This window comes from Equus caballus, chromosome 15 (assembly GCF_041296265.1).
Source record: "Equus caballus isolate H_3958 breed thoroughbred chromosome 15, TB-T2T, whole genome shotgun sequence".
Classification (NCBI taxonomy): domain Eukaryota; kingdom Metazoa; phylum Chordata; class Mammalia; order Perissodactyla; family Equidae; genus Equus; species Equus caballus.
Window position 1 is genome coordinate 74,800 of NC_091698.1, and position 23,769 is coordinate 98,568.

A 23,769-nucleotide genomic window follows, 5' to 3' on the forward strand; every position below is an offset into this window, starting at 1 on the left:
CTTCTGCTCTGGGTGTGCTAAATTGCCCTGGAGCTGAGAGGCACAACCCCCAGTCTTCTTTCCAAAGGGCGAGTTGGGCCCCAGAGCATCTTGCTTCCAGCTCTTTGGGAAGCTAAGAAACAACTCGCTCTGCAGACCTCTCTTACAGCCAACCGGGAACATCTCTTGCAAAGGCCTGAGAAATACAGTTTCCTTGCAGGCCTTATCTCGCTGAGGTAGAACTGCTGCTATGCCGTGTCCTTCATCGGCCTAGAGTTGCAAGGCTCAAAGTCCTGCCTTGACTCCTCAAGGGCAGACAGGCCCCACAGCGTGGGGCTTCCACCTCTTTGGGCAGCTAAGAAACAACTTGCTCTGCACTGGTGTTTTACAGCCTACAGGGAACGAGTCTTACAAAGGCCTGTGAAACGCAGTTTCTTCCCAGCCCTGATCTGGCTGAAGTAGAACTTCTGCTCTGCCGGGTCCTACATGGCGCTAGAGCTGCAAGGCACAAAGTCCGGCCTTGTTTCCACAAGGGTAGACAAGTCCCTCAGGTCCAGCTTCCAGCTCTTTCGGCAGCTAAGAAACAACTGGCTCAGCACAGTGCTCTTACAGCCTACCGGGAACATCTCTTCCAAAGGCCTGTTAAACGCAGTTTCTTCCCAGCCCTGATCTGGCTGAAGTAGAACTTCTGCTCTGGGTGTGTCACATGGCCCTAGAGCTGAAAGGCACAACGTGCAGGCTTCTTTCCAAAGGGCGAGTTGGGACCCAAAGCATCTTGATTCCAGCTCTTTGGGAAGCTGAGAAACAATTCGCTCTGCCCAGTGCTCTTACAGCCTACAGGGAACATCTCTTACAAAGGCCTGTGAAACGCAGTTTCTTTGCAGGCCTGATCTGGCTGAAGTAGAACTTCTGCTCTGGGTGTGCCACATTGCCCTAGAGCTGAAAGGCACAACGTGCAGGCTTCTTTCCAAAGGGCGAGTTGGGCCCCACAGCATCTTGCTTCCAGCTCTTTGGGAAGCGAAGAAACAACTCGCTCTGCACAGTGCTCTTACAGCCTACCGGTAACATCTCTTACAAAGGCCTGTGAAACGCAGTTTCTTTGCAGGCCAAATCTGGCTGAAGTAGAACTTCTGCTCTGGGTGTGCCACCTGGCACTAGAGCTGAAAGGTACAAGGTGCAGGCTTGTTTCCAAAGGGCGAGTTGGGCCCCAAAGCATCTTGCTTCCAGCTCTTTGGGAAGCTAAGAAACAACTCGCTCTACACAGTGCTCTTACAGCCTACCGGGAACATCTCTTACAAAGGCCTGTGAAACGCAGTTTGTTTGCAGGCCAGATCTGGCTGAAGTAGAACTTCTGCTCTGGGTGTGCTAAATTGCCCTGGAGCTGAGAGGCACAACACGCAGTCTTCTTTCCAAAGGGCGAGTTGGGCCCCAAAGCATCTTGCTTCCAGCTCTTTGGGAAGCTAAGAAACAACTCGCTCTGCACAGTGCACTTACAGCCTACCGGGAACATCTCTTACAAAGGCCTGTGAAACGCAGTTTGTTTGCAGGCCTGATCTGGCTGAAGTAGAACTTCTGCTCTGGGTGTGCCACATTGCCCTAGAGCTGAAAGGCACAACGTGCAGGCTTCTTTCCAAAGGGCGAGTTGGGCCCCAGAGCATCTTGCTTCCAGCTCTTTGGGAAGCGAAGAAACAACTCGCTCTGCACAGTGCTCTTACAGCCTACCGGTAACATCTCTTACAAAGGCCTGTGAAACGCAGTTTCTTTGCAGGCCAAATCTGGCTGAAGTAGAACTTCTGCTCTGGGTGTGCCACCTGGCACTAGAGCTGAAAGGTACAAGGTGCAGGCTTGTTTCCAAAGGGCGAGTTGGGCCCCAAAGCATCTTGCTTCCAGCTCTTTGGGAAGCTAAGAAACAATTCGCTCTGCATAGTGCTCTTACAGCCTACCGGGAACATCTCTTCCAAAGGCCTGTTAAACGCAGTTTCTTTGCAGGCCTGATCTGGCTGAAGTAGAACTTCTGCTCTGGGTGTGTCACATGGCCCTAGAGCTGAAAGGCACAACGTGCAGGCTTCTTTCCAAAGGGCGAGTTGGGACCCAAAGCATCTTGATTCCAGCTCTTTGGGAAGCTGAGAAACAACTCGGCTGCACAGTGCTCTTACAGCCTACCGGGAACATCTCTTACAAAGGCCTGTGAAACGCAGTTTGTTTGCAGGCCTGATCTGGCTGAAGTAGAACTTCTGCTCTGGGTGTGCTACATTGCCCTGGAGCTGAAAGGCACAACCCGCAGTCTTCTTTCCAAAGGGCGAGTTGGGCCCCAAAGCATCTTGCTTCCAGCTCTTTGGGAAGCTAAGAAACAACTCGCTCTGCACAGTGCTCTTACAGCCTACCGGGAACATGTCTTCCAAAGGCCTGAGAAACGCATTTTCTTTGCAGGCCTTATCTCGCTGAGGTAGAACTGCTGCTATGCCGTGTCCTACATCGGCCTAGAGTTGCAAGGCTCAAAGTCCTGCCCTGACTCCTCAAGGGCAGACAGGCCCCACAGCGTGGGGCTTCCACCTCTTTGGGCAGCTAAGAAACAACTTGCTCTGCACTGGTGTTTTACAGCCTACAGGGAACGAGTCTTACAAAGGCCTGTGAAACGCAGTTTCTTCCCAGCCCTGATCTGGCTGAAGTAGAACTTCTGCTCTGCCGGGTCCTACATGGCGCTAGAGCTGCAAGGCACAAAGTCCTGCCTTGATTCCACAAGGGTAGACAAGTCCCTCAAGTCCAGCATCCAGCTCTTTCAGCAGCTAAGAGACAACTCGCTCTGCATAGGGCTCTTACAGCCTACCGGGAACATGTCTTAAAACGGACAGTGAAACGCAGTTTCTTCCCAGCCCTGATCTGGCTGAAGTAGAACTTCTGCTCTGGGTGTGCCACATGGCCCTAGAGCTGAAATGTACAACGTGCAGGCTTGTTTCCAAAGGGCGAGTTGGGCCCCAAAGCATCTTGCTTCCAGCTCTTTGGGAAGCTAAGAAACAATTCGCTCTGCATAGTGCTCTTACAGCCTACCGGGAACATCTCTTCCAAAGGCCTGTTAAACGCAGTTTCTTTGCAGGCCTGATCTGGCTGAAGTAGAACTTCTGCTCTGGGTGTGTCACATGGCCCTAGAGCTGAAAGGCACAACGTGCAGGCTTCTTTCCAAAGGGCGAGTTGGGACCCAAAGCATCTTGATTCCAGCTCTTTGGGAAGCTGAGAAACAATTCGCTCTGCCCAGTGCTCTTACAGACAGCAGGGAACATCTCTTACAAAGGCCTGTGAAACGCAATTTCTTTGCAGGCCTGATCTGGCTGAAGTAGAACTTCTGCTCTGCCGGGTCCTACATGGCGCTAGAGCTGCAAGGCACAAAGTCCTGCCTTGATTCCACAAGGGTAGACAAGTCCCTCAAGTCCAGCATCCAGCTCTTTCGGCAGCTAAGAAACAACTCGCTCTGCATAGGGCTCTTACAGCCTACCGGGAACATGTCTTAAAACGGACTGTGAAACGCAGTTTCTTCCCAGCCCTGATCTGGCTGAAGTAGAACTTCTGCTCTGCCGTGTGCAACATGGCCCTAGAGATGCAAGGCACCAAGTCCTGCCTTGTTTCCCCAAGGGGAGACTAGTACCTCAGCGTCCAGCTTCCAGCTCTTGGAGCAGGTAAGAAACAACTCGCTCTGCACAGTGCACTTACAGCCTACCTGGAACATGTCTTACAAAGGCCTGTGAAACGCAGTTTCTTTGCAGGCCCGATCTGGCTGAAGTAGAACTTCTGCTCTGGGTGTGCCACATTGCCCTAGAGCTGAAAGGCACAACGTGCAGGCTTCTTTCCAAAGGGCGTGTTGGGCCCCAGAGCATCTTGCTTCCAGCTCTTTGGGAAGCGAAGAAACAACTTGCTCTGCACAGTGCTCTTACAGCCTCCCGGGAACATGTCTTACAAAGGCCTGTGAAAGGCAGTTTCTTGGCAGGCCTGATCTGGCTGAAGTAGAACTTCTGCTCTGGGTGTGCTAAATTGCCCTGGAGCTGAGAGGCACAACCCCCAGTCTTCTTTCCAAAGGGCGAGTTGGGCCCCAAAGCATCTTGCTTCCAGCTCTTTGGGAAGCCAAGAAACAACTCGCTCTGCAGACCTCTCTTACAGCCAACCGGGAACATCTCTTGCAAAGGCCTGAGAAATACAGTTTCCTTGCAGGCCTTATCTCGCTGAGGTAGAACTGCTGCTATGCCGTGTCCTTCATCGGCCTAGAGTTGCAAGGCTCAAAGTCCTGCCTTGACTCCTCAAGGGCAGACAGGCCCCACAGCGTGGGGCTTCCACCTCTTTGGGCAGCTAAGAAACAACTTGCTCTGCACTGGTGTTTTACAGCCTACAGGGAACGAGTCTTACAAAGGCCTGTGAAACGCAGTTTCTTCCCAGCCCTGATCTGGCTGAAGTAGAACTTCTGCTCTGCCGGGTCCTACATGGCGCTAGAGCTGCAAGGCACAAAGTCCGGCCTTGTTTCCACAAGGGTAGACAAGTCCCTCAGGTCCAGCTTCCAGCTCTTTCGGCAGCTAAGAAACAACTGGCTCAGCACAGTGCTCTTACAGCCTACCGGGAACATCTCTTCCAAAGGCCTGTTAAACGCAGTTTCTTCCCAGCCCTGATCTGGCTGAAGTAGAACTTCTGCTCTGGGTGTGTCACATGGCCCTAGAGCTGAAAGGCACAACGTGCAGGCTTCTTTCCAAAGGGCGAGTTGGGACCCAAAGCATCTTGATTCCAGCTCTTTGGGAAGCTGAGAAACAATTCGCTCTGCCCAGTGCTCTTACAGCCTACAGGGAACATCTCTTACAAAGGCCTGTGAAACGCAGTTTCTTTGCAGGCCTGATCTGGCTGAAGTAGAACTTCTGCTCTGGGTGTGCCACATTGCCCTAGAGCTGAAAGGCACAACGTGCAGGCTTCTTTCCAAAGGGCGAGTTGGGCCCCAGAGCATCTTGCTTCCAGCTCTTTGGGAAGCGAAGAAACAACTCGCTCTGCACAGTGCTCTTACAGCCTACCGGTAACATCTCTTACAAAGGCCTGTGAAACGCAGTTTCTTTGCAGGCCAAATCTGGCTGAAGTAGAACTTCTGCTCTGGGTGTGCCACCTGGCACTAGAGCTGAAAGGTACAAGGTGCAGGCTTGTTTCCAAAGGGCGAGTTGGGCCCCAAAGCATCTTGCTTCCAGCTCTTTGGGAAGCTAAGAAACAACTCGCTCTACACAGTGCTCTTACAGCCTACCGGGAACATCTCTTACAAAGGCCTGTGAAACGCAGTTTGTTTGCAGGCCAGATCTGGCTGAAGTAGAACTTCTGCTCTGGGTGTGCTAAATTGCCCTGGAGCTGAGAGGCACAACACGCAGTCTTCTTTCCAAAGGGCGAGTTGGGCCCCAAAGCATCTTGCTTCCAGCTCTTTGGGAAGCTAAGAAACAACTCGCTCTGCACAGTGCACTTACAGCCTACCGGGAACATCTCTTACAAAGGCCTGTGAAACGCAGTTTGTTTGCAGGCCTGATCTGGCTGAAGTAGAACTTCTGCTCTGGGTGTGCCACATTGCCCTAGAGCTGAAAGGCACAACGTGCAGGCTTCTTTCCAAAGGGCGAGTTGGGCCCCAGAGCATCTTGCTTCCAGCTCTTTGGGAAGCGAAGAAACAACTCGCTCTGCACAGTGCTCTTACAGCCTACCGGTAACATCTCTTACAAAGGCCTGTGAAACGCAGTTTCTTTGCAGGCCAAATCTGGCTGAAGTAGAACTTCTGCTCTGGGTGTGCCACCTGGCACTAGAGCTGAAAGGTACAAGGTGCAGGCTTGTTTCCAAAGGGCGAGTTGGGCCCCAAAGCATCTTGCTTCCAGCTCTTTGGGAAGCTAAGAAACAACTCGCTCTACACAGTGCTCTTACAGCCTACCGGGAACATCTCTTACAAAGGCCTGTGAAACGCAGTTTGTTTGCAGGCCAGATCTGGCTGAAGTAGAACTTCTGCTCTGGGTGTGCTAAATTGCCCTGGAGCTGAGAGGCACAACACGCAGTCTTCTTTCCACAGGGCGAGTTGGGCCCCAAAGCATCTTGCTTCCAGCTCTTTGGGAAGCTAAGAAACAACTCGCTCTGCACAGTGCTCTTACAGCCTACCGGGAACATGTCTTCCAAAGGCCTGAGAAACGCATTTTCTTTGCAGGCCTTATCTCGCTGAGGTAGAACTGCTGCTATGCCGTGTCCTTCATCGGCCTAGAGTTGCAAGGCTCAAAGTCCTGCCCTGACTCCTCAAGGGCAGACAGGCCCCACAGCGTGGGGCTTCCACCTCTTTGGGCAGCTAAGAAACAACTTGCTCTGCACTGGTGTTTTACAGCCTACAGGGAACGAGTCTTACAAAGGCCTGTGAAACGCAGTTTCTTCCCAGGCCTGATCTGGCTTAAGTAGAACTTCTGCTCTGCCGGGTCCTACATGGCGCTAGAGCTGCAAGGCACAAAGTCCTGCCTTGATTCCACAAGGGTAGACAAGTCCCTCAAGTCCAGCATCCAGCTCTTTCAGCAGCTAAGAGACAACTCGCTCTGCATAGGGCTCTTACAGCCTACCGGGAACATGTCTTAAAACGGACAGTGAAACGCAGTTTCTTCCCAGCCCTGATCTGGCTGAAGTAGAACTTCTGCTCTGGGTGTGCCACATGGCCCTAGAGCTGAAATGTACAACGTGCAGGCTTGTTTCCAAAGGGCGAGTTGGGCCCCAAAGCATCTTGCTTCCAGCTCTTTGGGAAGCTAAGAAACAATTCGCTCTGCATAGTGCTCTTACAGCCTACCGGGAACATCTCTTCCAAAGGCCTGTTAAACGCAGTTTCTTTGCAGGCCTGATCTGGCTGAAGTAGAACTTCTGCTCTGGGTGTGTCACATGGCCCTAGAGCTGAAAGGCACAACGTGCAGGCTTCTTTCCAAAGGGCGAGTTGGGACCCAAAGCATCTTGCTTCCAGCTCTTTGGGAAGCTGAGAAACAATTCGCTCTGCCCAGTGCTCTTATAGCCTACAGGGAACATCTCTTCCAATGCCTGTGAAACGCAATTTCTTTGCAGGCCTGATCTGGCTGAAGTAGAACTTCTGCTCTGCCGTGTGCAACATGGCCCTAGAGATGCAAGGCACCAAGTCCTGCCTTGTTTCCCCAAGGGGAGACTAGTACCTCAGCGTCCAGCTTCCAGCTCTTGGAGCAGGTAAGAAACAACTCGCTCTGCACAGTGCACTTACAGCCTACCTGGAACATGTCTTACAAAGGCCTGTGAAACGCAGTTTCTTTGCAGGCCCGATCTGGCTGAAGTAGAACTTCTGCTCTGGGTGTGCCACATTGCCCTTGAGCTGAAAGGCACAACGTGCAGGCTTCTTTCCAAAGGGCGTGTTGGGCCCCAGAGCATCTTGCTTCCAGCTCTTTGGGAAGCGAAGAAACAACTTGCTCTGCACAGTGCTCTTACAGCCTCCCGGGAACATGTCTTACAAAGGCCTGTGAAAGGCAGTTTCTTGGCAGGCCTGATCTGGCTGAAGTAGAACTTCTGCTCTGGGTGTGCTAAATTGCCCTGGAGCTGAGAGGCACAACCCCCAGTCTTCTTTCCAAAGGGCGAGTTGGGCCCCAAAGCATCTTGCTTCCAGCTCTTTGGGAAGCTAAGAAACAACTCGCTCTGCAGACCTCTCTTACAGCCAACCGGGAACATCTCTTGCAAAGGCCTGAGAAATACAGTTTCCTTGCAGGCCTTATCTCGCTGAGGTAGAACTGCTGCTATGCCGTGTCCTTCATCGGCCTAGAGTTGCAAGGCTCAAAGTCCTGCCTTGACTCCTCAAGGGCAGACAGGCCCCACAGCGTGGGGCTTCCACCTCTTTGGGCAGCTAAGAAACAACTTGCTCTGCACTGGTGTTTTACAGCCTACAGGGAACGAGTCTTACAAAGGCCTGTGAAACGCAGTTTCTTCCCAGCCCTGATCTGGCTGAAGTAGAACTTCTGCTCTGCCGGGTCCTACATGGCGCTAGAGCTGCAAGGCACAAAGTCCGGCCTTGTTTCCACAAGGGTAGACAAGTCCCTCAGGTCCAGCTTCCAGCTCTTTCGGCAGCTAAGAAACAACTGGCTCAGCACAGTGCTCTTACAGCCTACCGGGAACATCTCTTCCAAAGGCCTGTTAAACGCAGTTTCTTCCCAGCCCTGATCTGGCTGAAGTAGAACTTCTGCTCTGGGTGTGTCACATGGCCCTAGAGCTGAAAGGCACAACGTGCAGGCTTCTTTCCAAAGGGCGAGTTGGGACCCAAAGCATCTTGATTCCAGCTCTTTGGGAAGCTGAGAAACAATTCGCTCTGCCCAGTGCTCTTACAGCCTACAGGGAACATCTCTTACAAAGGCCTGTGAAACGCAGTTTCTTTGCAGGCCTGATCTGGCTGAAGTAGAACTTCTGCTCTGGGTGTGCCACATTGCCCTAGAGCTGAAAGGCACAACGTGCAGGCTTCTTTCCAAAGGGCGAGTTGGGCCCCACAGCATCTTGCTTCCAGCTCTTTGGGAAGCGAAGAAACAACTCGCTCTGCACAGTGCTCTTACAGCCTACCGGTAACATCTCTTACAAAGGCCTGTGAAACGCAGTTTCTTTGCAGGCCAAATCTGGCTGAAGTAGAACTTCTGCTCTGGGTGTGCCACCTGGCACTAGAGCTGAAAGGTACAAGGTGCAGGCTTGTTTCCAAAGGGCGAGTTGGGCCCCAAAGCATCTTGCTTCCAGCTCTTTGGGAAGCTAAGAAACAACTCGCTCTACACAGTGCTCTTACAGCCTACCGGGAACATCTCTTACAAAGGCCTGTGAAACGCAGTTTGTTTGCAGGCCAGATCTGGCTGAAGTAGAACTTCTGCTCTGGGTGTGCTAAATTGCCCTGGAGCTGAGAGGCACAACACGCAGTCTTCTTTCCAAAGGGCGAGTTGGGCCCCAAAGCATCTTGCTTCCAGCTCTTTGGGAAGCTAAGAAACAACTCGCTCTGCACAGTGCACTTACAGCCTACCGGGAACATCTCTTACAAAGGCCTGTGAAACGCAGTTTGTTTGCAGGCCTGATCTGGCTGAAGTAGAACTTCTGCTCTGGGTGTGCCACATTGCCCTAGAGCTGAAAGGCACAACGTGCAGGCTTCTTTCCAAAGGGCGAGTTGGGCCCCAGAGCATCTTGCTTCCAGCTCTTTGGGAAGCGAAGAAACAACTCGCTCTGCACAGTGCTCTTACAGCCTACCGGTAACATCTCTTACAAAGGCCTGTGAAACGCAGTTTCTTTGCAGGCCAAATCTGGCTGAAGTAGAACTTCTGCTCTGGGTGTGCCACCTGGCACTAGAGCTGAAAGGTACAAGGTGCAGGCTTGTTTCCAAAGGGCGAGTTGGGCCCCAAAGCATCTTGCTTCCAGCTCTTTGGGAAGCTAAGAAACAATTCGCTCTGCATAGTGCTCTTACAGCCTACCGGGAACATCTCTTCCAAAGGCCTGTTAAACGCAGTTTCTTTGCAGGCCTGATCTGGCTGAAGTAGAACTTCTGCTCTGGGTGTGTCACATGGCCCTAGAGCTGAAAGGCACAACGTGCAGGCTTCTTTCCAAAGGGCGAGTTGGGACCCAAAGCATCTTGATTCCAGCTCTTTGGGAAGCTGAGAAACAACTCGCTCTGCACAGTGCTCTTACAGCCTACCGGGAACATCTCTTACAAAGGCCTGTGAAACGCAGTTTGTTTGCAGGCCTGATCTGGCTGAAGTAGAACTTCTGCTCTGGGTGTGCTACATTGCCCTGGAGCTGAAAGGCACAACCCGCAGTCTTCTTTCCAAAGGGCGAGTTGGGCCCCAAAGCATCTTGCTTCCAGCTCTTTGGGAAGCTAAGAAACAACTCGCTCTGCACAGTGCTCTTACAGCCTACCGGGAACATGTCTTCCAAAGGCCTGAGAAACGCATTTTCTTTGCAGGCCTTATCTCGCTGAGGTAGAACTGCTGCTATGCCGTGTCCTACATCGGCCTAGAGTTGCAAGGCTCAAAGTCCTGCCCTGACTCCTCAAGGGCAGACAGGCCCCACAGCGTGGGGCTTCCACCTCTTTGGGCAGCTAAGAAACAACTTGCTCTGCACTGGTGTTTTACAGCCTACAGGGAACGAGTCTTACAAAGGCCTGTGAAACGCAGTTTCTTCCCAGGCCTGATCTGGCTTAAGTAGAACTTCTGCTCTGCCGGGTCCTACATGGCGCTAGAGCTGCAAGGCACAAAGTCCTGCCTTGATTCCACAAGGGTAGACAAGTCCCTCAAGTCCAGCATCCAGCTCTTTCAGCAGCTAAGAGACAACTCGCTCTGCATAGGGCTCTTACAGCCTACCGGGAACATGTCTTAAAACGGACAGTGAAACGCAGTTTCTTCCCAGCCCTGATCTGGCTGAAGTAGAACTTCTGCTCTGGGTGTGCCACATGGCCCTAGAGCTGAAATGTACAACGTGCAGGCTTGTTTCCAAAGGGCGAGTTGGGCCCCAAAGCATCTTGCTTCCAGCTCTTTGGGAAGCTAAGAAACAATTCGCTCTGCATAGTGCTCTTACAGCCTACCGGGAACATCTCTTCCAAAGGCCTGTTAAACGCAGTTTCTTTGCAGGCCTGATCTGGCTGAAGTAGAACTTCTGCTCTGGGTGTGTCACATGGCCCTAGAGCTGAAAGGCACAACGTGCAGGCTTCTTTCCAAAGGGCGAGTTGGGACCCAAAGCATCTTGATTCCAGCTCTTTGGGAAGCTGAGAAACAATTCGCTCTGCCCAGTGCTCTTACAGACAGCAGGGAACATCTCTTACAAAGGCCTGTGAAACGCAATTTCTTTGCAGGCCTGATCTGGCTGAAGTAGAACTTCTGCTCTGCCGGGTCCTACATGGCGCTAGAGCTGCAAGGCACAAAGTCCTGCCTTGATTCCACAAGGGTAGACAAGTCCCTCAAGTCCAGCATCCAGCTCTTTCGGCAGCTAAGAAACAACTCGCTCTGCATAGGGCTCTTACAGCCTACCGGGAACATGTCTTAAAACGGACTGTGAAACGCAGTTTCTTCCCAGCCCTGATCTGGCTGAAGTAGAACTTCTGCTCTGCCGTGTGCAACATGGCCCTAGAGATGCAAGGCACCAAGTCCTGCCTTGTTTCCCCAAGGGGAGACTAGTACCTCAGCGTCCAGCTTCCAGCTCTTGGAGCAGGTAAGAAACAACTCGCTCTGCACAGTGCACTTACAGCCTACCTGGAACATGTCTTACAAAGGCCTGTGAAACGCAGTTTCTTTGCAGGCCCGATCTGGCTGAAGTAGAACTTCTGCTCTGGGTGTGCTAAATTGCCCTGGAGCTGAGAGGCACAACCCCCAGTCTTCTTTCCAAAGGGCGAGTTGGGCCCCAAAGCATCTTGCTTCCAGCTCTTTGGGAAGCTAAGAAACAACTCGCTCTGCAGACCTCTCTTACAGCCAACCGGGAACATCTCTTGCAAAGGCCTGAGAAATACAGTTTCCTTGCAGGCCTTATCTCGCTGAGGTAGAACTGCTGCTATGCCGTGTCCTTCATCGGCCTAGAGTTGCAAGGCTCAAAGTCCTGCCTTGACTCCTCAAGGGCAGACAGGCCCCACAGCGTGGGGCTTCCACCTCTTTGGGCAGCTAAGAAACAACTTGCTCTGCACTGGTGTTTTACAGCCTACAGGGAACGAGTCTTACAAAGGCCTGTGAAACGCAGTTTCTTCCCAGCCCTGATCTGGCTGAAGTAGAACTTCTGCTCTGCCGGGTCCTACATGGCGCTAGAGCTGCAAGGCACAAAGTCCGGCCTTGTTTCCACAAGGGTAGACAAGTCCCTCAGGTCCAGCTTCCAGCTCTTTCGGCAGCTAAGAAACAACTGGCTCAGCACAGTGCTCTTACAGCCTACCGGGAACATCTCTTCCAAAGGCCTGTTAAACGCAGTTTCTTCCCAGCCCTGATCTGGCTGAAGTAGAACTTCTGCTCTGGGTGTGTCACATGGCCCTAGAGCTGAAAGGCACAACGTGCAGGCTTCTTTCCAAAGGGCGAGTTGGGACCCAAAGCATCTTGATTCCAGCTCTTTGGGAAGCTGAGAAACAATTCGCTCTGCCCAGTGCTCTTACAGCCTAGTGGGAACATCTCTTACAAAGGCCTGTGAAACGCAGTTTCTTTGCAGGCCTGATCTGGCTGAAGTAGAACTTCTGCTCTGGGTGTGCCACATTGCCCTAGAGCTGAAAGGCACAACGTGCAGGCTTCTTTCCAAAGGGCGAGTTGGGCCCCAGAGCATCTTGCTTCCAGCTCTTTGGGAAGCGAAGAAACAACTCGCTCTGCACAGTGCTCTTACAGCCTACCGGTAACATCTCTTACAAAGGCCTGTGAAACGCAGTTTCTTTGCAGGCCAAATCTGGCTGAAGTAGAACTTCTGCTCTGGGTGTGCCACCTGGCACTAGAGCTGAAAGGTACAAGGTGCAGGCTTGTTTCCAAAGGGCGAGTTGGGCCCCAAAGCATCTTGCTTCCAGCTCTTTGGGAAGCTAAGAAACAACTCGCTCTACACAGTGCTCTTACAGCCTACCGGGAACATCTCTTACAAAGGCCTGTGAAACGCAGTTTGTTTGCAGGCCAGATCTGGCTGAAGTAGAACTTCTGCTCTGGGTGTGCTAAATTGCCCTGGAGCTGAGAGGCACAACACGCAGTCTTCTTTCCAAAGGGCGAGTTGGGCCCCAAAGCATCTTGCTTCCAGCTCTTTGGGAAGCTAAGAAACAACTCGCTCTGCACAGTGCACTTACAGCCTACCGGGAACATCTCTTACAAAGGCCTGTGAAACGCAGTTTGTTTGCAGGCCTGATCTGGCTGAAGTAGAACTTCTGCTCTGGGTGTGCCACATTGCCCTAGAGCTGAAAGGCACAACGTGCAGGCTTCTTTCCAAAGGGCGAGTTGGGCCCCAGAGCATCTTGCTTCCAGCTCTTTGGGAAGCGAAGAAACAACTCGCTCTGCACAGTGCTCTTACAGCCTACCGGTAACATCTCTTACAAAGGCCTGTGAAACGCAGTTTCTTTGCAGGCCAAATCTGGCTGAAGTAGAACTTCTGCTCTGGGTGTGCCACCTGGCACTAGAGCTGAAAGGTACAAGGTGCAGGCTTGTTTCCAAAGGGCGAGTTGGGCCCCAAAGCATCTTGCTTCCAGCTCTTTGGGAAGCTAAGAAACAACTCGCTCTACACAGTGCTCTTACAGCCTACCGGGAACATCTCTTACAAAGGCCTGTGAAACGCAGTTTGTTTGCAGGCCAGATCTGGCTGAAGTAGAACTTCTGCTCTGGGTGTGCTAAATTGCCCTGGAGCTGAGAGGCACAACACGCAGTCTTCTTTCCAAAGGGCGAGTTGGGCCCCAAAGCATCTTGCTTCCAGCTATTTGGGAAGCTAAGAAACAACTCGCTCTGCACAGTGCTCTTACAGCCTACCGGGAACATGTCTTCCAAAGGCCTGAGAAACGCATTTTCTTTGCAGGCCTTATCTCGCTGAGGTAGAACTGCTGCTATGCCGTGTCCTTCATCGGCCTAGAGTTGCAAGGCTCAAAGTCCTGCCCTGACTCCTCAAGGGCATACAGGCCCCACAGCGTGGGGCTTCCACCTCTTTGGGCAGCTAAGAAACAACTTGCTCTGCACTGGTGTTTTACAGCCTACAGGGAACGAGTCTTACAAAGGCCTGTGAAACGCAGTTTCTTCCCAGGCCTGATCTGGCTTAAGTAGAACTTCTGCTCTGCCGGGTCCTACATGGCGCTAGAGCTGCAAGGCACAAAGTCCTGCCTTGATTCCACAAGGGTAGACAAGTCCCTCAAGTCCAGCATCCAGCTCTTTCAGCAGCTAAGAGACAACTCGCTCTGCATAGGGCTCTTACAGCCTACCGGGAACATGTCTTAAAACGGACAGTGAAACGCAGTTTCTTCCCAGCCCTGATCTGGCTGAAGTAGAACTTCTGCTCTGGGTGTGCCACATGGCCCTAGAGCTGAAATGTACAACGTGCAGGCTTGTTTCCAAAGGGCGAGTTGGGCCCCAAAGCATCTTGCTTCCAGCTCTTTGGGAAGCTAAGAAACAATTCGCTCTGCATAGTGCTCTTACAGCCTACCGGGAACATCTCTTCCAAAGGCCTGTTAAACGCAGTTTCTTTGCAGGCCTGATCTGGCTGAAGTAGAACTTCTGCTCTGGGTGTGTCACATGGCCCTAGAGCTGAAAGGCACAACGTGCAGGCTTCTTTCCAAAGGGCGAGTTGGGACCCAAAGCATCTTGCTTCCAGCTCTTTGGGAAGCTGAGAAACAATTCGCTCTGCCCAGTGCTCTTATAGCCTACAGGGAACATCTCTTCCAATGCCTGTGAAACGCAATTTCTTTGCAGGCCTGATCTGGCTGAAGTAGAACTTCTGCTCTGCCGTGTGCAACATGGCCCTAGAGATGCAAGGCACCAAGTCCTGCCTTGTTTCCCCAAGGGGAGACTAGTACCTCAGCGTCCAGCTTCCAGCTCTTGGAGCAGGTAAGAAACAACTCGCTCTGCACAGTGCACTTACAGCCTACCTGGAACATGTCTTACAAAGGCCTGTGAAACGCAGTTTCTTTGCAGGCCCGATCTGGCTGAAGTAGAACTTCTGCTCTGGGTGTGCCACATTGCCCTAGAGCTGAAAGGCACAACGTGCAGGCTTCTTTCCAAAGGGCGTGTTGGGCCCCAGAGCATCTTGCTTCCAGCTCTTTGGGAAGCGAAGAAACAACTTGCTCTGCACAGTGCTCTTACAGCCTCCCGGGAACATGTCTTACAAAGGCCTGTGAAAGGCAGTTTCTTGGCAGGCCTGATCTGGCTGAAGTAGAACTTCTGCTCTGGGTGTGCTAAATTGCCCTGGAGCTGAGAGGCACAACCCCCAGTCTTCTTTCCAAAGGGCGAGTTGGGCCCCAAAGCATCTTGCTTCCAGCTCTTTGGGAAGCTAAGAAACAACTCGCTCTGCAGACCTCTCTTACAGCCAACCGGGAACATCTCTTGCAAAGGCCTGAGAAATACAGTTTCCTTGCAGGCCTTATCTCGCTGAGGTAGAACTGCTGCTATGCCGTGTCCTTCATCGGCCTAGAGTTGCAAGGCTCAAAGTCCTGCCTTGACTCCTCAAGGGCAGACAGGCCCCACAGCGTGGGGCTTCCACCTCTTTGGGCAGCTAAGAAACAACTTGCTCTGCACTGGTGTTTTACAGCCTACAGGGAACGAGTCTTACAAAGGCCTGTGAAACGCAGTTTCTTCCCAGCCCTGATCTGGCTGAAGTAGAACTTCTGCTCTGCCGGGTCCTACATGGCGCTAGAGCTGCAAGGCACAAAGTCCGGCCTTGTTTCCACAAGGGTAGACAAGTCCCTCAGGTCCAGCTTCCAGCTCTTTCGGCAGCTAAGAAACAACTGGCTCAGCACAGTGCTCTTACAGCCTACCGGGAACATCTCTTCCAAAGGCCTGTTAAACGCAGTTTCTTCCCAGCCCTGATCTGGCTGAAGTAGAACTTCTGCTCTGGGTGTGTCACATGGCCCTAGAGCTGAAAGGCACAACGTGCAGGCTTCTTTCCAAAGGGCGAGTTGGGACCCAAAGCATCTTGATTCCAGCTCTTTGGGAAGCTGAGAAACAATTCGCTCTGCCCAGTGCTCTTACAGCCTACAGGGAACATCTCTTACAAAGGCCTGTGAAACGCAGTTTCTTTGCAGGCCTGATCTGGCTGAAGTAGAACTTCTGCTCTGGGTGTGCCACATTGCCCTAGAGCTGAAAGGCACAACGTGCAGGCTTCTTTCCAAAGGGCGAGTTGGGCCCCAGAGCATCTTGCTTCCAGCTCTTTGGGAAGCGAAGAAACAACTCGCTCTGCACAGTGCTCTTACAGCCTACCGGTAACATCTCTTACAAAGGCCTGTGAAACGCAGTTTCTTTGCAGGCCAAATCTGGCTGAAGTAGAACTTCTGCTCTGGGTGTGCCACCTGGCACTAGAGCTGAAAGGTACAAGGTGCAGGCTTGTTTCCAAAGGGCGAGTTGGGCCCCAAAGCATCTTGCTTCCAGCTCTTTGGGAAGCTAAGAAACAACTCGCTCTACACAGTGCTCTTACAGCCTACCGGGAACATCTCTTACAAAGGCCTGTGAAACGCAGTTTGTTTGCAGGCCAGATCTGGCTGAAGTAGAACTTCTGCTCTGGGTGTGCTAAATTGCCCTGGAGCTGAGAGGCACAACACGCAGTCTTCTTTCCAAAGGGCGAGTTGGGCCCCAAAGCATCTTGCTTCCAGCTCTTTGGGAAGCTAAGAAACAACTCGCTCTGCACAGTGCACTTACAGCCTACCGGGAACATCTCTTACAAAGGCCTGTGAAACGCAGTTTGTTTGCAGGCCTGATCTGGCTGAAGTAGAACTTCTGCTCTGGGTGTGCCACATTGCCCTAGAGCTGAAAGGCACAACGTGCAGGCTTCTTTCCAAAGGGCGAGTTGGGCCCCAGAGCATCTTGCTTCCAGCTCTTTGGGAAGCGAAGAAACAACTCGCTCTGCACAGTGCTCTTACAGCCTACCGGTAACATCTCTTACAAAGGCCTGTGAAACGCAGTTTCTTTGCAGGCCAAATCTGGCTGAAGTAGAACTTCTGCTCTGGGTGTGCCACCTGGCACTAGAGCTGAAAGGTACAAGGTGCAGGCTTGTTTCCAAAGGGCGAGTTGGGCCCCAAAGCATCTTGCTTCCAGCTCTTTGGGAAGCTAAGAAACAATTCGCTCTGCATAGTGCTCTTACAGCCTACCGGGAACATCTCTTCCAAAGGCCTGTTAAACGCAGTTTCTTTGCAGGCCTGATCTGGCTGAAGTAGAACTTCTGCTCTGGGTGTGTCACATGGCCCTAGAGCTGAAAGGCACAACGTGCAGGCTTCTTTCCAAAGGGCGAGTTGGGACCCAAAGCATCTTGATTCCAGCTCTTTGGGAAGCTGAGAAACAACTCGCTCTGCACAGTGCTCTTACAGCCTACCGGGAACATCTCTTACAAAGGCCTGTGAAACGCAGTTTGTTTGCAGGCCTGATCTGGCTGAAGTAGAACTTCTGCTCTGGGTGTGCTACATTGCCCTGGAGCTGAAAGGCACAACCCGCAGTCTTCTTTCCAAAGGGCGAGTTGGGCCCCAAAGCATCTTGCTTCCAGCTCTTTGGGAAGCTAAGAAACAACTCGCTCTGCACAGTGCTCTTACAGCCTACCGGGAACATGTCTTCCAAAGGCCTGAGAAACGCATTTTCTTTGCAGGCCTTATCTCGCTGAGGTAGAACTGCTGCTATGCCGTGTCCTACATCGGCCTAGAGTTGCAAGGCTCAAAGTCCTGCCCTGACTCCTCAAGGGCAGACAGGCCCCACAGCGTGGGGCTTCCACCTCTTTGGGCAGCTAAGAAACAACTTGCTCTGCACTGGTGTTTTACAGCCTACAGGGAACGAGTCTTACAAAGGCCTGTGAAACGCAGTTTCTTCCCAGGCCTGATCTGGCTTAAGTAGAACTTCTGCTCTGCCGGGTCCTACATGGCGCTAGAGCTGCAAGGCACAAAGTCCTGCCTTGATTCCTCAAGGGTAGACAAGTCCCTCAAGTCCAGCATCCAGCTCTTTCAGCAGCTAAGAGACAACTCGCTCTGCATAGGGCTCTTACAGCCTACCGGGAACATGTCTTAAAACGGACAGTGAAACGCAGTTTCTTCCCAGCCCTGATCTGGCTGAAGTAGAACTTCTGCTCTGGGTGTGCCACATGGCCCTAGAGCTGAAATGTACAACGTGCAGGCTTGTTTCCAAAGGGCGAGTTGGGCCCCAAAGCATCTTGCTTCCAGCTCTTTGGGAAGCTAAGAAACAATTCGCTCTGCATAGTGCTCTTACAGCCTACCGGGAACATCTCTTCCAAAGGCCTGTGAAACGCAGTTTCTTTGCAGGCCTGATCTGGCTGAAGTAGAACTTCTGCTCTGGGTGTGTCACATGGCCCTAGAGCTGAAAGGCACAACGTGCAGGCTTCTTTCCAAAGGGCGAGTTGGGACCCAAAGCATCTTGATTCCAGCTCTTTGGGAAGCTGAGAAACAATTCGCTCTGCCCAGTGCTCTTACAGACAGCAGGGAACATCTCTTACAAAGGCCTGTGAAACGCAATTTCTTTGCAGGCCTGATCTGGCTGAAGTAGAACTTCTGCTCTGCCGGGTCCTACATGGCGCTAGAGCTGCAAGGCACAAAGTCCTGCCTTGATTCCACAAGGGTAGACAAGTCCCTCAAGTCCAGCATCCAGCTCTTTCGGCAGCTAAGAAACAACTCGCTCTGCATAGGGCTCTTACAGCCTACCGGGAACATGTCTTAAAACGGACTGTGAAACGCAGTTTCTTCCCAGCCCTGATCTGGCTGAAGTAGAACTTCTGCTCTGCCGTGTGCAACATGGCCCTAGAGATGCAAGGCACCAAGTCCTGCCTTGTTTCCCCAAGGGGAGACTAGTACCTCAGCGTCCAGCTTCCAGCTCTTGGAGCAGGTAAGAAACAGCTTGCTGTGCACAGGGCTCTTCCAGCCTACCTGGAACATGTCTTACAAAGGCCTGTGAAACGCAGTTTCTTTGCAGGCCCGATCTGGCTGAAGTAGAACTTCTGCTCTGGGTGTGCCACATTGCCCTAGAGCTGAAAGGCACAACGTGCAGGCTTCTTTCCAAAGGGCGTGTTGGGCCCCAGAGCATCTTGCTTCCAGCTCTTTGGGAAGCGAAGAAACAACTTGCTCTGCACAGTGCTCTTACAGCCTCCCGGGAACATGTCTTACAAAGGCCTGTGAAAGGCAGTTTCTTTGCAGGCCTGATCTGGCTGAAGTAGAACTTCTGCTCTGGGTGTGCTAAATTGCCCTGGAGCTGAGAGGCACAACCCCCAGTCTTCTTTCCAAAGGGCGAGTTGGGCCCCAGAGCATCTTGCTTCCAGCTCTTTGGGAAGCTAAGAAACAACTCGCTCTGCAGACCTCTCTTACAGCCAACCGGGAACATCTCTTGCAAAGGCCTGAGAAATACAGTTTCCTTGCAGGCCTTATCTCGCTGAGGTAGAACTGCTGCTATGCCGTGTCCTTCATCGGCCTAGAGTTGCAAGGCTCAAAGTCCTGCCTTGACTCCTCAAGGGCAGACAGGCCCCACAGCGTGGGGCTTCCACCTCTTTGGGCAGCTAAGAAACAACTTGCTCTGCACTGGTGTTTTACAGCCTACAGGGAACGAGTCTTACAAAGGCCTGTGAAACGCAGTTTCTTCCCAGCCCTGATCTGGCTGAAGAAGAACTTCTGCTCTGCCGGGTCCTACATGGCGCTAGAGCTGCAAGGCACAAAGTCCGGCCTTGTTTCCACAAGGGTAGACAAGTCCCTCAGGTCCAGCTTCCAGCTCTTTCGGCAGCTAAGAAACAACTGGCTCAGCACAGTGCTCTTACAGCCTACCGGGAACATCTCTTCCAAAGGCCTGTTAAACGCAGTTTCTTCCCAGCCCTGATCTGGCTGAAGTAGAACTTCTGCTCTGGGTGTGTCACATGGCCCTAGAGCTGAAAGGCACAACGTGCAGGCTTCTTTCCAAAGGGCGAGTTGGGACCCAAAGCATCTTGATTCCAGCTCTTTGGGAAGCTGAGAAACAATTCGCTCTGCCCAGTGCTCTTACAGCCTACAGGGAACATCTCTTACAAAGGCCTGTGAAACGCAGTTTCTTTGCAGGCCTGATCTGGCTGAAGTAGAACTTCTGCTCTGGGTGTGCCACATTGCCCTAGAGCTGAAAGGCACAACGTGCAGGCTTCTTTCCAAAGGGCGAGTTGGGCCCCAGAGCATCTTGCTTCCAGCTCTTTGGGAAGCGAAGAAACAACTCGCTCTGCACAGTGCTCTTACAGCCTACCGGTAACATCTCTTACAAAGGCCTGTGAAACGCAGTTTCTTTGCAGGCCAAATCTGGCTGAAGTAGAACTTCTGCTCTGGGTGTGCCACCTGGCACTAGAGCTGAAAGGTACAAGGTGCAGGCTTGTTTCCAAAGGGCGAGTTGGGCCCCAAAGCATCTTGCTTCCAGCTCTTTGGGAAGCTAAGAAACAACTCGCTCTACACAGTGCTCTTACAGCCTACCGGGAACATCTCTTACAAAGGCCTGTGAAACGCAGTTTGTTTGCAGGCCAGATCTGGCTGAAGTAGAACTTCTGCTCTGGGTGTGCTAAATTGCCCTGGAGCTGAGAGGCACAACACGCAGTCTTCTTTCCAAAGGGCGAGTTGGGCCCCAAAGCATCTTGCTTCCAGCTCTTTGGGAAGCTAAGAAACAACTCGCTCTGCACAGTGCACTTACAGCCTACCGGGAACATCTCTTACAAAGGCCTGTGAAACGCAGTTTGTTTGCAGGCCTGATCTGGCTGAAGTAGAACTTCTGCTCTGGGTGTGCCACATTGCCCTAGAGCTGAAAGGCACAACGTGCAGGCTTCTTTCCAAAGGGCGAGTTGGGCCCCAGAGCATCTTGCTTCCAGCTCTTTGGGAAGCGAAGAAACAACTCGCTCTGCACAGTGCTCTTACAGCCTACCGGTAACATCTCTTACAAAGGCCTGTGAAACGCAGTTTCTTTGCAGGCCAAATCTGGCTGAAGTAGAACTTCTGCTCTGGGTGTGCCACCTGGCACTAGAGCTGAAAGGTACAAGGTGCAGGCTTGTTTCCAAAGGGCGAGTTGGGCCCCAAAGCATCTTGCTTCCAGCTCTTTGGGAAGCTAAGAAACAATTCGCTCTGCATAGTGCTCTTACAGCCTACCGGGAACATCTCTTCCAAAGGCCTGTTAAACGCAGTTTCTTTGCAGGCCTGATCTGGCTGAAGTAGAACTTCTGCTCTGGGTGTGTCACATGGCCCTAGAGCTGAAAGGCACAACGTGCAGGCTTCTTTCCAAAGGGCGAGTTGGGACCCAAAGCATCTTGATTCCAGCTCTTTGGGAAGCTGAGAAACAACTCGCTCTGCACAGTGCTCTTACAGCCTACCGGGAACATCTCTTACAAAGGCCTGTGAAACGCAGTTTGTTTGCAGGCCTGATCTGGCTGAAGTAGAACTTCTGCTCTGGGTGTGCTACATTGCCCTGGAGCTGAAAGGCACAACCCGCAGTCTTCTTTCCAAAGGGCGAGTTGGGCCCCAAAGCATCTTGCTTCCAGCTCTTTGGGAAGCTAAGAAACAACTCGCTCTGCACAGTGCTCTTACAGCCTACCGGGAACATGTCTTCCAAAGGCCTGAGAAACGCATTTTCTTTGCAGGCCTTATCTCGCTGAGGTAGAACTGCTGCTATGCCGTGTCCTACATCGGCCTAGAGTTGCAAGGCTCAAAGTCCTGCCCTGACTCCTCAAGGGCAGACAGGCCCCACAGCGTGGGGCTTCCACCTCTTTGGGCAGCTAAGAAACAACTTGCTCTGCACTGGTGTTTTACAGCCTACAGGGAACGAGTCTTACAAAGGCCTGTGAAACGCAGTTTCTTCCCAGGCCTGATCTGGCTTAAGTAGAACTTCTGCTCTGCCGGGTCCTACATGGCGCTAGAGCTGCAAGGCACAAAGTCCTGCCTTGATTCCTCAAGGGTAGACAAGTCCCTCAAGTCCAGCATCCAGCTCTTTCAGCAGCTAAGAGACAACTCGCTCTGCATAGGGCTCTTACAGCCTACCGGGAACATGTCTTAAAACGGACAGTGAAACGCAGTTTCTTCCCAGCCCTGATCTGGCTGAAGTAGAACTTCTGCTCTGGGTGTGCCACATGGCCCTAGAGCTGAAATGTACAACGTGCAGGCTTGTTTCCAAAGGGCGAGTTGGGCCCCAAAGCATCTTGCTTCCAGCTCTTTGGGAAGCTAAGAAACAATTCGCTCTGCATAGTGCTCTTACAGCCTACCGGGAACATCTCTTCCAAAGGCCTGTGAAACGCAGTTTCTTTGCAGGCCTGATCTGGCTGAAGTAGAACTTCTGCTCTGGGTGTGTCACATGGCCCTAGAGCTGAAAGGCACAACGTGCAGGCTTCTTTCCAAAGGGCGAGTTGGGACCCAAAGCATCTTGATTCCAGCTCTTTGGGAAGCTGAGAAACAATTCGCTCTGCCCAGTGCTCTTACAGACAGCAGGGAACATCTCTTACAAAGGCCTGTGAAACGCAATTTCTTTGCAGGCCTGATCTGGCTGAAGTAGAACTTCTGCTCTGCCGGGTCCTACATGGCGCTAGAGCTGCAAGGCACAAAGTCCTGCCTTGATTCCACAAGGGTAGACAAGTCCCTCAAGTCCAGCATCCAGCTCTTTCGGCAGCTAAGAAACAACTCGCTCTGCATAGGGCTCTTACAGCCTACCGGGAACATGTCTTAAAACGGACTGTGAAACGCAGTTTCTTCCCAGCCCTGATCTGGCTGAAGTAGAACTTCTGCTCTGCCGTGTGCAACATGGCCCTAGAGATGCAAGGCACCAAGTCCTGCCTTGTTTCCCCAAGGGGAGACTAGTACCTCAGCGTCCAGCTTCCAGCTCTTGGAGCAGGTAAGAAACAACTCGCTCTGCACAGTGCACTTACAGCCTACCTGGAACATGTCTTACAAAGGCCTGTGAAACGCAGTTTCTTTGCAGGCCCGATCTGGCTGAAGTAGAACTTCTGCTCTGGGTGTGCCACATTGCCCTAGAGCTGAAAGGCACAACGTGCAGGCTTCTTTCCAAAGGGCGTGTTGGGCCCCAGAGCATCTTGCTTCCAGCTCTTTGGGAAGCGAAGAAACAACTTGCTCTGCACAGTGCTCTTACAGCCTCCCGGGAACATGTCTTACAAAGGCCTGTGAAAGGCAGTTTCTTGGCAGGCCTGATCTGGCTGAAGTAGAACTTCTGCTCTGGGTGTGCTAAATTGCCCTGGAGCTGAGAGGCACAACCCCCAGTCTTCTTTCCAAAGGGCGAGTTGGGCCCCAAAGCATCTTGCTTCCAGCTCTTTGGGAAGCTAAGAAACAACTCGCTCTGCAGACCTCTCTTACAGCCAACCGGGAACATCTCTTGCAAAGGCCTGAGAAATACAGTTTCCTTGCAGGCCTTATCTCGCTGAGGTAGAACTGCTGCTATGCCGTGTCCTTCATCGGCCTAGAGTTGCAAGGCTCAAAGTCCTGCCTTGACTCCTCAAGGGCAGACAGGCCCCACAGCGTGGGGCTTCCACCTCTTTGGGCAGCTAAGAAACAACTTGCTCTGCACTGGTGTTTTACAGCCTACAGGGAACGAGTCTTACAAAGGCCTGTGAAACGCAGTTTCTTCCCAGCCCTGATCTGGCTGAAGTAGAACTTCTGCTCTGCCGGGTCCTACATGGCGCTAGAGCTGCAAGGCACAAAGTCCGGCCTTGTTTCCACAAGGGTAGACAAGTCCCTCAGGTCCAGCTTCCAGCTCTTTCGGCAGCTAAGAAACAACTGGCTCAGCACAGTGCTCTTACAGCCTACCGGGAACATCTCTTCCAAAGGCCTGTTAAACGCAGTTTCTTCCCAGCCCTGATCTGGCTGAAGTAGAACTTCTGCTCTGGGTGTGTCACATGGCCCCAGAGCTGAAAGGCACAACGTGCAGGCTTCTTTCCAAAGGGCGAGTTGGGACCCAAAGCATCTTGATTCCAGCTCTTTGGGAAGCTGAGAAACAATTCGCTCTGCCCAGTGCTCTTACAGCCTACAGGGAACATCTCTTACAAAGGCCTGTGAAACGCAGTTTCTTTGCAGGCCTGATCTGGCTGAAGTAGAACTTCTGCTCTGGGTGTGCCACATTGCCCTAGAGCTGAAAGGCACAACGTGCAGGCTTCTTTCCAAAGGGCGAGTTGGGCCCCAGAGCATCTTGCTTCCAGCTCTTT